Here is a 12,081-nt window from a genome sequence, read left to right as displayed (position 1 = left end):
AAGGAATGTGCCCATACCACATTTCATAAGGAGTCTTGTTTCTAAAAGAATTTGATGGACATCTATTCTTTACATATACAGCACATAGAACTGCATCAGCCCAAAACATCAATTTTACATTTTTGAAAAACATCATGGAGCGTACCATATTTAAGATTGTCCTATTCATTCTTTCAGCTACTTCGTTCTGTTGGGGATTATAAGGCACAGTTGTTTGATGTTTGATCCCATGTTGGCGAAGATAGTTTTCAAATTCATTTGAAGTGTATTATTTTCCATTATCAGTACGAATAGAGCCAATATGAGATTGTGCATCATTTTCAATGCATGTATGAAAGTTCTTGAATGTTTGAAAAGCATCAGATTTGTTCTTCAATAAATAAACCCAACACATTCTGGTGTAGTCATCAATAAATGTCATCATAGATTTATTTCCATTTGCAGAAGGAACAGGCATTGGACCACATAAATCTGAATGAATCAATTCAAATTTTCTATGTGCTCTTGAATGTGAATCATGAAAAGACTGTTTGCTATGCTTTCCTAGAATGCAAGCATCACATTGCTTAAGTTTCCTAGGAATTGTAGGCAAACCAGTAACACCATTTTTCTTCAACAAGCGGAGGTTGTCATAGTTCAAGTGTCCAAATCTAGCATGCCATAATAAACTTGATGGAAATGTACCTTCTTCATAATGAGAATTGTATGAGAAATTTTGTGCACGAGCAGAGGTACCCTGCAGCTTGAGAAGCCTTTCTTCTTCTATCCCCATCATGACAAGTGAGTGGTCTGAAGCTTTTCTCACCTCAAGTTTGCCATCAAACATATGAATGGAGTGTCCTTGCTGGCGGATGTGGACCAAGGACAACAAGTTTCTCCTCAGCTATGGGAGATATAGAATATGATGCAGAAGAAAGTTTGGAAGACCAGGCAATTTAAGCCTCATTGTGCCAAGCCCTGATGGCTTGAGTTTTGATTTGTCTGTAGAGTATACTGCTCCATCAACATTGTCAGTAAATTCTTCAAAAAAATCTCTTCTAAAAGTCATGTGGCAAGTTGCTCCTGAATCAAGCAACCAATCATTTTTCCAAGAAGCAAGTGAAGCATTAAATAAGTCTTCATTTACTCCAATATTATAGTGTGCCACAACATAGTGAGTGGATTCAGGTGCTTTACCTTTGTCTTTGTCATTAGTTTTACCTTTGGGTTGGTTTCTTTCCTACTCAATTATGTCCCAAGGTAACTTGCATGTGGATGCATCATGTGATCCATCTCTTTTGCAGCGTATGCAGTGCAAATCTAACTTTTCTCCTTGAGAGTGTCTGCCCCCCCTGCCTCTGAAATTTCTTCCTCTTCCTCTTCGACCACCTCTTCCTCTGGAAGAATCTTGAGCAAGATTCTTTTCTCTATGAGCAAGACACACAGTATCTTCAGAAGATTCAGGAGCTTTTCCTGAAAGCTTTCTCTCTTTCAACAATTTTTTTTACAAGGGAGTCAAAGGTAATATCTTTGAGGTTTCCATTTTCTTGCAATGATTCAAGATAATTTGAGTAAGTGGGATAAAATGCCTTGAGAAAATCTATCAGAGGAATATCCAGTTCAACATTAGTGACTTTGATATCATGCATTATAGATTTTACTTCTGATGCAAGAGCCAAAGGATCATTGTTTTGTAATTCAAGGGTGAAGAGTTTAATCATGAGTTGAACAAATTCAAGTGCAGAGTGTGAGTCATAGAGTTCCTTCAGTTTTTGTAAGGCTTCGAAAGCATTTGAAAATGGCGAAATATGGCGACTCACCTCTTCATTTACTGATGCTGTAATTAATGCATAGGCCTTGTTGTTCTTATTTTCCAAAATGGCGAACTTCTTGTCTGAGGTAGGCTATTCTGGCTCTTTGTCTCCGTCTCCAACACACACTCCTTTCCACAACTCATTGAAATTGAGGGTGTGTTTTATCTTCCGGGACCAATGAGGATAGTTCTCCTTGCCAGTGAGAACTACTCCCACAATAGATATAATTGAATGCATTGTAAAATCTGTGTATTGTGGGAAAAAAACTTCTGCTGTAAAAAATAATCCGATTCTGATAGAGGTATTATGTGGGAAAGGTGTTATATCATGTCAGACAGCGTTATTATGATGGAAACACAGTTGAAATAATACCAAAAGAGAAACGTAGTTGAAATAATACAATGTATATGGAAAACATTATATTATCTCTACAAACTGTGTTATACCAACATCGTTCAACTTATCAACAACATATATATTGGAGCGGATTCAACAACCTTCAACTTACCAACACAAAGCGTATTCAATAGCCTTCAACTTATCAACAACGTTCAAGTTATGGACAACGTTCACCTTAGAGGTATTATTATTGGGGCAGCTGGTTTAGCAGCCTTGGCTAGCTTGGAGCCTTCGTAGACTTGATGGACGGAGCAATGTGATACCAACAACATATCAACCAACAGCTTAGGAGCGGCGTCCAATGGATACCAACAGCGTATCAACCATGCCAAGTGCTGAGGTATGGAGGAGGGCTGTGGAAGTATGGGAGCAGTATTTAAAATAGAGCTGCATCCGAGCCCTAAGCTTTGCCCACTCAGAATCCCAAGAAGACGAAGACGAAGTATTTACAAGTCGCAATTTTCTTTACAGATGGTTCCTGAATGACATGATTACATAAGAAAAAAAACCAATGCCGTGAATGTGTATGGGAGCATAGCGATATACCACAGCGATACCACGTATGGAAGCAGCGATACCACGGAGCCTACGAAACACCATCAGACTACATCTCCAGGTATATTATATGAAAATATGGCTCTCAGAAGAACATGTAGGCCAAGAATGCAACCGGAGGCCATGAGATTGCTAAATAGAATGCCAAACATCGTTATATGAAAACAAACATTATATATAATACCGCCACAATATCGCAACAAAGGAAGTGTTATACCACGACTGTGTATTCTCGGATGGGAGGTATGGTTCTATTGATGAAGCTGTCAGACCAGTGGAAGTGTCGGAGCTGCCAGGTTAGCTAGAATCAACAGAATAATAGTGAGAGAGATGTCAGTCTGCATAGGATTCAGAACATAGGTAATAGGCAGAATAGGAGTTACAAATTAAAGAGGGAAGCCAAAAATGGCACTGGCTCTGATACCATGTCAGACCAGGAGGTAACTCCTCAAATCAAATCATGTTATTCATTCAGGTTGTTCATTATTATATGCAAGAGGGAGTGACTGTTCAGTTCATATTCAGGTGACTCTCCATCTTTTCTATTATTTATTTACATTAATTACAGTTGTTCACCCAATCCCTATGATTAGGTGTCAACAGATTGATTTAGGTATAACCAATATCTTTCCAACATGTTAAGGACATTATGCAAGTTGAGGCTCCTTCGTCAACAGAAGTACGAAAAATAATCTTTCCATGCACTACAACTTGAATTTGAATACAAGTTCGTGGGGGAGACTTGGTACCTGTTTTTCCAAGTAAAAAATTATCAAACTTGAATAAGATGGATCAATTCCACCAATAAAGACAATAAATATTTTCATTGAGCAAGGGAAACTTTGAAGGGCTTTGAGGGCCAACATCACAGAGGGAGCTTGAGCTAAATCTTCTACAATATTATATTTTTGAGTAGCTCAAGCATGTGTACTGAAGGACAACCTTCGAATAACACATTTAGGAGGGGGTCAGATCACTCTGTCAAAACTTGGTCGCCCAATTTGTAAAGTATTAGAAGTAGGTAGAGTAGATGTATAAGGTTGATCAGGAAAACTTCCAGTAGGAGGATTATAGTCTTTGGCTCATGTTGCCACTGAAAATATCTCTTGACACATGAGTACAATTTGAGGGGTAGAGGGTTGATCTTGTGAAAACATTTGAGTTTGCTAAGTAGGAAAATAGTTCGTCAAAATAATAGGTTCAGCTAAAGCACCATTGACAAAATGATTGACATTCACATGATGTGGACAATCCTTGGTGTAATGGTCATCATCACACTTGAGACAAGGATAACGATATTTATGCTTTCTCGCTTGCTTAGAAGGTTGAGGAGGTTGATTTTTGGTTTTCTCTTTTTGTGGGGAATTTGTTTTAGCTTTTCATTTCCCCTTTTTCTTACTTCTAGGTTGTTGATATTTACTAGTTGATGTGGATTGGATTGCATTAATCTCAGAAGTTTGAACAAGAGTATTAGTAAGAGGGGTAAAGTTTTAAACCATAACATTCAAAGTAGATTTGGAATTCAAATGGCCATATGTTTTACTTGTAGACTATTTAGAAATAAAACCAATCACACCATCATCAACATGGGATTGTATAGAAGGTAAAGTAGTGGGATCATTCGATGGGTGATGAGGATGAGGTATAAGATTGTATAAATTTCAAGATTGTGAATATACCATATCTAGATAATGAGCATGGGAAATAAATTTCTCTTTGGTAACATCGCCACCCATGGTGACATCACAGGCTATAGGAGGAAGTAATGACTTGGTAAACCAACTACCCATAATTGGTCTGGTATAACAACTTTAATTAATGGACATCGTCATCTCCATTCATGAATATGATCGAAAATATGTGTAGACGTAGACTATCATAATGAGGTTAAAATCTCAATGCCATTTTCATAACGAATTGGAAGTTGGAAATGGGTCAAAAATGTTGTAGACAACATATTAAAATCACAAAAGATGCTCATGGTAACTGTTAGTGCCTAAATCTACGTCAGGCTGAAGGAAGGTAGGTCTAGGGTAACATCAAACCACGCTTAACTTGGTAGCTAGCCCTACCAGGTTGGGAGAGGGCTCTCTCCTTGTCAATCTCAGGAAATATGGAAAATAATGCAAGAGATGACTAATGTAAATACTAATTTTAGGCTAGGTATATGCTCAGATAAGTTTGATTGATTTTAATGATTGTTTGCTGGATCAGATGAGGAAGGCAGTTTTGGGTCCAGGAAATCAACTCAGATTTGCAGAGGTTTTTGTGGGGCGAGGTAGGCAAGTGTTTTAGCACTTTGAATTAGGTGCAATGGTGAGTCTAAAGACTGGTGAGGAGTTGGAGAGGGCATGCAAATGTCATGAGTCCTCTTCAAACAATAGAAAACATGTAAAACTAAATAAACCCCAAGGCAGAGCACTGAAACATCAATGAATTCCACCTTTTACACTTGATTCATTTAGCTATGCAGAAAAAGAGAGAGATGATGGCACATATAAACATATGATAAACTGAATAACAGAGGAGAAAACAATACTAATTCACCTTGCCACAAGAATCCCACAAAATGCTGCAAAACCCTGGTTTATTTCCTTGCCAAACTGCAGAAGTGATGTACAATGAAGCTCAAAGCATCCACAAGAGTCCAACCTTGACAAATGACTAAGAAAGTACAAGATATAGGCATCAAACCACCTATGCTAGCCATCAGGGGTCGAATCCATGAGTCAAGGCGCTATTTCAACAAGATCTAAACTAGGAACTCAAAAATAGGTAGTGGAATAGCTTGCCTCTAAAACCTAGGAAACCAATTCATTACAGCTCAAAACCACCTACAACTGATGTATCTACTTCCTTAAGTGAATTTTCATCATTTTTACATCATAGTACATCTATTTACATCATGAATTTGACCATGAGAGAGAAAAAGTCAAACTAGTAGAAAACTAGGCGAAATTCTGAGCAAACAGGCAAAATTGGCAAATTTTCCTCCTATGCGTAGCACCATTTTTTCTGTGCGTAGCACTTTTTCCAAGCCACTTTTGGAAGGCTTACCGAAGTCCCTATCAAGTGCAAGATAGCTCATTGGAAAGCTTGATGAGTCTACTTTCTAGTAAAACTTGAATTTTTTGATTTGGAGTCCATTTTCCCCTCCAAAAATGCAATCTCCCAAGACTGCTTCCTGTGTGGCCAAAAAGTGGCAGAGAGGGCATTTTTTGGGTGTTTTTGGCCCTTTTGGAGGTCCAGAACTTGTCAAAACTTCACAGCCATTTCTGAGCATGCATAACTTTTCATGGTGATTCCAAAAATGTAAATTTTTTTTGCAAATGGAGGTCCCCATCAAAAGCGTAGCGCCGGTGGCGCTACGCACCTGCCGAAAAAACCTGTTTTTTGCCTGAAAAATTCAAAAATGTCAAAAACTTCACCAAATTTCTTGAAATTTGGCATGAGTGATCTTTGTTAGGTGCTATGCTGGGCCAATGATGCTTTAGCCAAGATATTGAGCTTATCTTGCTCTTTTTTGCTCCTCAAAGCTCTCTTTAACTTGGCTTTTAGGCTTCTTATCCTTGTCTTACAAATTTTGTTCCGGGCCAAATAGTGATAAGCCATGTGGCGCAACATTTTCTTCTCCTTGTTAGCTTTCTCAAGCAGCTTCTCCAAGTGCATATTCACCTTCTCCAACAAATATTCCCGGTCATTGTCTTTTTTTTCAATGGATGTCAACTTGCCCTTTGCCCTCTTGGACTTTTGCCGGTTTTCTTTGATGATCTGCAGCTCCAGGAGTTCTTGTTTGTCGGTAAGCTGCTTGTTTTCTTGCTCAAGGAAGTTGATAATCCACTTAGCCCTCTCAAGGTCAAGTGATAAGGCATGGATGTCAGCTTCTTTCTCTTTGATAATCTCCTTGAGTCTTGGGTTTTGGGAGCCCAAATCTGTGTCCTCTTCCTGAATCAAAACAAAATCTCTATCTTGACCTTCAGAAGGCCCTTCATCATGCAAAGGTTGCTTTCCTTTATCTTGTACCTGTACTGCTGAAGAAGAAGGCAAAGCCCCTTTCACCCCAGGTGAAGATAGCATTTGCCTGTGGTCTGGTGAAGGAAACGAGACCCCTTCCACCCCTGGTGGAGATAATACTCGTTTGGCAGCTGCAAATAGTCTCCTTGTGCCTTTTTCATAAGTGAAAAACACTGGCACACCTGTTGTTTCAGTCTCATGAACATCTGGCTGGTTTGAAGGCCCTCCTTCCTCTTGAAGCACTGATGGGGTCACCTGAGGGCTTTTGAAAACCTCATGTGAAATGAAGGTATCCCATGAAATATTCAGCAAGCTTAGCTGATGCAAAACAACAATTTTAATCAATGAAAAATGGTAAATGCTACTGAACTGCTGAGGAAGAGGTTTCCTTTGCACATATGTAGCCATCTTCTCAATATTTCTGCATATAAAATATGGGAGGTTCATCATCCTCACTCTTGTGAAATGCATCAGCAATCTAACATGGTAAGTATACAAATGAGAAAACCTCCCTTCACAGGTGAAATACTTGATAATGAGTTTCATGAGTGGAGCATAAGTATCTTGTAAGTATCTGAAAGGAAAGACCCTACTGATTTGTCTTTGATAACTAGCCTTGATGTAAGGCTCATAATTCTCTCTGCCCACATACTGTCCCTTATTCCACTTTTCTCCCACATTAGGTATGCCTATTGCTGTTGCAATGGTTTCAGATGTCAAAGTGAAAGAGACATAAGCTAGGTTCACCTGGCCATTGTGAAGATGAAGAACAAATAACCTAGCAAGTTCATGATGATATTTCACCCTCTCCACCATTTCACAAAACTGGTAACAAGACTGATGTTTAAAACATGTTACTGCGAGAGGACAAGCTAGTAACTCTGTGAGAGTGGTGGGCTCCTCCCGGATATGTTTTCCTCCTTTATGTTTTCCTCCCGGATATGTTTTCCCATACCTCTTCATCATCATCATTCTTCATATGCTGAATCTGTTTCCGTACTTGCAAATGTGGAGTGAAGAATGATGAGTATGAAGAGCTTTTTTTAAAGTATAGGGTGACTGCTATTTTTCTTTTGGGATTTGAGGGGTTGACTGATAGTATAACTGTAAATGAGGGTTTTGATGATGGAAATAGGGTTTTAGGGAATGTATATGGTTGATATTTAGGAATTATGTATAGGGATTAGGGTTTGGTAATAGGGGGTAAGGTGAGTGCCAATGGGAGAGGGAAAGAGGAAGGGATTTAGGGAATTTTAGTGCAGGGGCACGGGATGTAGGAATATAATCACAAGGGAGTTAAAACAACAAAAAACACAAAACCCTATGCAAGCTTGGCAAGACAATTTTGGAGGCAGCTAGGGTTTCACTTTTAGACACTCAAATCACCACCATAGATGAAAAAATCTCTTGCTAGGTCAGATGAGAGGATTTACTTACTTGTTGAGAGGTTAGTTGTGAAATTGGAGGCTTGTGAAATCGATGAAATGTGGTTTGGAGTTCATCTGGCAGATGCATAGCGCTGCCTCCCAGGTGTGTAGCGCACTTTCTATGTGTAGCACACAACCAATTTCCAGTGTAAAACCTACACTCGGTGCGTAGCACAAAATGAAGTCTTCAAAATGAAGTCTTAAAACACCAAGAATAACTTTATATTCTCTTGATTTTAATTTTTCCTTTACAAACTAACTAGCACAAAATGAAGTCTTCAAACACCAAGAAGAACTTTATATTCTCTTGATTTTAATTTTTCCTTTACAAACCCACTTTTCTAAAGTCCTTTTCACTTTGCTTTAAAAAAAAACCCTGTTTTTCATTTTGCAGTTTGACTCTTTTGATCATTTGATGAATTGATGTTTTGATGTTTTTGTTTCTTGCAGTGGATGGAGTTGACAAGGTGACCAAGGGCAGTATCTGAAGCTTATTACATATGAAAACATTGAAATTACATAAAATTTGCACATGAAACAGAAAAAAAACTCTGTTTTCACCTCAAAACAGAGTTTTGAGGTAAAAACCCTTTATGAAGCATATCATCAGTGAATTTTGTAATTTTATGAACTTATTAGACATCCTCATGTGCCTGCTGACCTCTTATTGAGTTTTTGAAGACCATGGTGGCAAACCCTAGACCTAGTGAGACCTAAAAACCCTAAAATGACTTTTTCAAATGGAATGAAATAAAATGACAACAAATGACCTGTACATGTGAAAATAGGCCAGCAGATAAATGGCATGAGGGAAATTGACAAAGAACCACTACCATCAGTTGATCCATGACCTAATGGAATGCAGCTGATCGGATGAGACACCTAATATGCATGCAAAAAGAGAAATTTGATCACTGATGGAGGGATGAAGATACTGACACTAACAGTAACTCTATGTACCACTTAGCTACACTACTGGTAAGAGTGCGTTGGAAAATATGTAAACAAATAGAATTGTGATTGAAATAGTTTGAAGAATACCATAAATGATAAGTCATAACATGGTGTGATGGGTCTTTGCCATGTTTACCATCGAATTTTGGAATGTCATTTGGTAACTTAGTTGGAATTACTAGCCACAATGGGTAATGAAGAATTGGATCATTCGTAAATCATGATAAGTCTGGTAAGTGTAAGATTGCAAGAAATGGTAATTGATTGTTAAAAGTAGGTTGTTGATAAGAAGGATATTGGTAACTGACCATGAGACCATAAGGTCCGGCTACTGGAGGAGGATATTCTTGGTAAGCTTGTTCTGCAGGCATTTGAATTCGACTAGAATAGGCTAGAGAGGGAAATACTTAATAAGGTTGACCTATGGGAAATTCAAGTCCACTAGCATATGTTGGAGGAATCTTTGATAAGGTTGACCTACAGGTATTTGGACTCCACTAGCATAAGCCAAATTCCAAGGGGTACTTGCCATTCCAGAGAGCACCACTAACAATTTGACTATTGGAAGATTGTTGAGTAAAACCTAACTAAGATGGCCCAACAATAAAATTAATGGACTCAATGAGACGTTGTTTTCTAGTAGGAGGAAAAGTTCCTATGGGAGGTTGTTGTCTAGTGGGGGGGGGGGGAGTTACTAGAGGATGTTGGTGTCCAGTAAGAGGAAACGTTCCTATGGGAGGTTGCCTTCTTGTACGAGGAAAATATCCTATAGGATGTTTCCCCTTTATGAGATTAACTAACTAGCCCTCTCAATGAGAAATGGTTATACTTATAAGCTTGGAAGGGGATAAGAGAAGGATGAGAGAAGGAGGTTAAGATCCAACATATTAGAGATGCGATCCAAATCCAAATCAACTGCGACGAAGCTTATCTTCTAAAATCTTCTCATCCCTTTTTTACTTTTACCTTCAGTTAAAACAATTTTGCATCTTGTGAATGAGCAACATGTGACAATATTGAATTTTGTTAGGTATGTAACTTGTGACAATAAGTAGTGTAATAGACTACCAAATAGAAACCTGCAACATCCTTTTGAATTAGGGTTTTTGAAGGAATTTGAACAAGTTTTTCATCGTTCAGGGAGAGGATTTTCTTCCATTATTTTAAGGGATTATTGGAAATTATGCTTCAGATAACGAAGGATTGGGGTACTACATCAATTTCCATGAATGTGTCAAAATAATGTGTAGCACCATGGGAATTAAGATTTTCTAAATCCTTTCAACAAATTCTTTGTTCGCTTTTTATGATGCGCTTTTCACATTGTTCCCCTCCACATATTTAAATTTCAAAATCCAATGGTGTTTACATCATTCATGTGGTATTTATTGTTCTACCATGGAGTGCATAATTATGTCAATAGTCTATTTAGTTAGTCTATTTAGTTTGGAATACGACTTCCAAAATTTTAATTTAAATATTCTAGAATATTCTAATTATTAGGTGGATGGTAGGAATTTAATCTCGAAGGAATATTCTTAGTAGTAGTCATACATGAAATGCGTTACTAGCATGGCCGAATCCCAAGGGCAACGAGGAGAATTGACCCTGTGACCTCCCGATCGGAGATGTACTTAACAATGGGGACTCAACTAGTTGAGCTAACCCTTGGGGCTTCACCTTCTTACCCTCTTATTGTTGAAGACTTCTTATTTCAACTTAGGGTGGATGATGATTTGTTGATTTTTTTAAATTTTTTTAACTGAGGGCTTAGATTGATTCTCAAGGGAATATGCTTAGTTTTAATGCTTATCAATGGTTGTAGTGTATTAAAGAGTTTGTTAAGTTGCATTGGCTTTTAATAAATTTAAAAAATTATATTTGTGCCACGTGGCTCCCGCCCACCAATTTCCTAGGGATTTGAGATTATTCCAATTCTAATAAGTTCCTCCATGATAAGTTCCTCATTATTATTTATAACATTCATTTATATATAAGCAAATTTTATTTAGCAAAATGACCCATTAATTTTAATACATTTTAAAAATTAGATTCGTGCCACATGGCTCCCCACCCACCAATTTCCTAGGGATTTGAGATTATTCCAATGCTAATAAGTTCCTCCATAATAATTTCCTCATTATTATTTATAACATTCAATTATAATTAAGTTAAAGTTGACTCATAACCTTTTTATACATGATTAATGGTAAATATGTGTGTATTAGTAAGACAATCAGTCTTCGCGATAGTATTTTTGGTTATATTTATGAAGCCTTTGACTATATCAACCACATTAATATTTTATTGTGGTTGTACTAGTTGTGTAATGATTGAATTTCACCATCCAGGTTTTAATGATAATTGTCTTGACCTGTACAACAAGATCATGGTGTCCATTTACTTCTTTTTTTTTGTTATCTAAGGAAACCAACAACATCAAACATGTCATCAACCGATACTTATAGTTACATCATATTCCATTTTTCCATGAATCTCATTGCCTTAATTTTATGAACTGAATTGTGCCTTGCCATATTTACAACATCATGGTGTCCATTTACTTTCTTTTTTTTTTTATCTAAGGAAACCGGCAACATCCTGAAACATGTCATCAACCTGATACGGTACTTATAGTCACATCATATTCCATTTTTCCATGAATCTCATTGTCTTAATTTTATGAACTGAATTGTGCCTTGCCATATTTACAATTTCTTTGTGCGTTGAGGACTAAAACTTGGTATTAGGGGCACAAATACATATGGTTGCATTTAAAAATTTTCATTTTTATATAATTTTTAATATTTACAACATCTACTACTTTGCTACCGAGTAAAAACTATTTATGCTTGAAAACAATATGACCAACATTATTGATGGTTGAATTTGATAAGTAACGACGTATTTACTTTATGTTTCGATCATTTCCAAAAAGT

This window comes from Pinus tabuliformis, chromosome 9, assembly GCF_031772625.1.
Source record: "Pinus tabuliformis cultivar Carrire ecotype Pingquan chromosome 9, CPIR1, whole genome shotgun sequence".
NCBI lineage: Eukaryota > Viridiplantae > Streptophyta > Pinopsida > Pinales > Pinaceae > Pinus > Pinus tabuliformis.
This window is presented reverse-complemented; position numbering follows the sequence as displayed.